Source organism: Penaeus japonicus, unplaced genomic scaffold (assembly GCF_977035675.1).
Source record: "Penaeus japonicus unplaced genomic scaffold, GWHDUDI00000001_assembly GWHDUDI00000021, whole genome shotgun sequence".
Classification (NCBI taxonomy): domain Eukaryota; kingdom Metazoa; phylum Arthropoda; class Malacostraca; order Decapoda; family Penaeidae; genus Penaeus; species Penaeus japonicus.
The window spans coordinates 18,866,913-18,869,468 of NW_028234423.1; the positions used below are offsets into that span (position 1 = coordinate 18,866,913).

The 2,556-nt window shown below is 40.4% G+C and overlaps 1 protein-coding gene across 2 annotated transcripts in view; it reads left to right on the plus strand.

Moving 5' to 3' along the window:
- The first annotated feature begins 1,642 nt into the window (after nt 1-1,642).
- Nucleotides 1,643-2,556, plus strand: part of LOC122245754 (dehydrogenase/reductase SDR family member 11) — a 15,352-nt gene continuing 14,438 nt past the window's right edge. The window contains exon 1 of one of the 2 annotated variants that reach the window (XM_043003734.2): nt 1,643-1,770. The gene's annotated coding sequence lies outside the window, so the exon portion shown is untranslated. The remainder of the gene's footprint in view (nt 1,771-2,556) is intronic. The other variant, XM_043003733.2, reaches the window with a different exon arrangement.

A 2,556-nucleotide genomic window follows, 5' to 3' on the forward strand; every position in this document is an offset into this window, starting at 1 on the left:
GTAGTTGACAGCTGGTAAATGCCTTACCATTGTATGTTAGTGAATCCAGCCCCTGGATGACTTCCCTTAGAGTGCTTCTAAGCTTGTGAGCCTTGGAAAACAGACACACAGGAGTGACAAAGCAGACAAAACTCAAGAAGATATACTGTAGTTTTAATCCTCACTAGCCAGTGTGAAATTGTATCCTACAAGAACTTATGATCATATTCAAGATCATGATTAAGGTTCATCCAAGAGATGGAAGACATTTGCTAGAAGTATTGTCACCAGAATGATCACTTGCATGTGACATCTAAGAGGCTAATGTCCAATGTTTTAAGATCCAAGACCTAACAAGGTATTTTGTACAGGTTCAGATTCAAACACTTGCGTATAGATGTTTATGGCTAAACATGGTTTCCAGTATGTTGACTTTTATCAAGTATTTATCATTTCATTGCACTTGATTATATTGGGAAGAAAAATCTGAAAACTTTCAATCATGACTGAGTACTTTATTCCAAAATCTTACCATTTACATGGTATTCACTCTGGAACGGTAACTACTTTAAAATACAAGATAACAAAATAATTTAACTAAAGAAGTGACTGTGTCAAGGATTTCTTTAATAATTTTACATGGTGAATCACGATCAGACCTGTCCAAGAAGGGCTATGTATTCTGGAAAAAACAGGTGTCTGTGTAATGCACTGATATTGCATATCGTGTGACCTAAGACGTTGATTATACTTTTCTACTTAATTCAGTGTTATATCACTGGCAGTCTGTTTAGAACTGATGTATCCTGTTTCCTGTGTCCTCTTCTGCCTCTAAAATGCCGCCACCCCAGGCAGCTGTATTTGCTAGCGGAAGTGCTGAGGCATAGAAAGCACCTATACCTAGTTTTCCCAACCATACTCAAGAGTATTATCATCAAGGTTTGACTCCTCCCATATACTTTAAAAAATGTTTTGCTTTCTTTGTCCTCTACTGTAAGGGTATCTACCAAATTCTTCAGGGCCCAGAGGTTTACTTGACTTATTTTTTTGCCCCGTTTCTTCTACACTCCCACCCACTACGAAAAAAATCTTAACCTCATTAGTTTTATACCAAAATTATCACAAAACAACTTTTAATAGCCCTATCTTATGTGTCGTATTTTCATCACCGGTCGTGACAACCAATACAGTGTCATCCACTCAGATGAGGATGTGCGGTCATAAGAGAAATCTATCATCAGTAAATTCCCTTTCATAATCTTTACCTACTCATTTACACATGAAGAACAAGAAGCATGATGTCAGAGATCCCGAAGGCCCAGAAATGATGCAATACCCCCCTAAACGACTGCTACATGACTGCTATAGCGCCAAACGCCTTGCACCCTAACCTTAGCAACACTGCAAAGTATCGAGGCAAAATACGCCCGCCTTTCAGAAATCTATGGAAGGTACAAACATTTTTTCTTCATCACACAGTGAAGAGTGGCAAGATTACAGGGTGAATTATCGTATAAAATTACACTATGCAGTTAATTAGCTAAGTACACAATCATTCCTCGGATCCTTTCAGCTTGAATATATAAAAGAACCGCTTTCGTCTACAAGATAGGGACTGAAAACACAGGTCGATAAGGTGACAATACAGAGGGAGCAGTTTGTATGCATCAGACGGGATACCATCATAACCGGATGCCTTATCTGCCGTCGCGGTCCTGCATCCCGCTAGTCCAGTGGTCTAGGCTGGTGCTAACTCGCTCTCGCAAGACAACAACTTCGCCCCACACATTTGTACGTACAAAACATCTAAAACAATGTCGGTAAAACTATTTACATCATTTTGATTACAAAGGGTTACAGCTGCAGGTACGTTAGCAGTAAATAATCACGGCTTATAGTATTTAACCTAACACGCAAGTCTCGCTGGCATTATCCTGTGAGTGACCCATGACCATCGAAAACAGTGACTCGCTTAGCTTGGGCTCGAGGAAGATTTGGACATGACCAGATGGTTGGGCCATGTGATGAGTATGGAACACATCTATAGGACCTATATCGCTCCATCCCCAGGGCTCACTGGGATGCATATGGGTAAATGTAATCCCCTCCCGGAGAAAGCCAGAGAGGATTATGACTCTACCTATTTGATCAACATCAAAATACCTTTTGCTCATCTCTCCCCAGTGAACTATCCAGTGGTTAGGCCACTTCACGACGGGGAAAGGAGGGCCATCCCTAAGAATATTTCGGATGAGGAAGTAGCTCAAGCTTCCACACCACGACAGATTGGTTCTCTTTGAGGGGGAGGGAAGGAAGTAAGCGTTTAATTCGACCTTGCTGAACAATGAATCAGCAGAGGAGCTATCTCATATGCTCCTTGTGCGGTTGGAGGAACTCTCCTGAGGGAAAGCGTTCACAGTATCAGAAAAGACTCCTAATTTCATGACTAGGATTTGCTTTCAAATATATGAGGACGGAGGGTTAACAATATATATTACTAAAATCTTGGTTATTATAAGTTTCCGATGTTGAAGTCAATATTGGAAGGAATAATAGCAAGAAAAATATAAAGTAAGT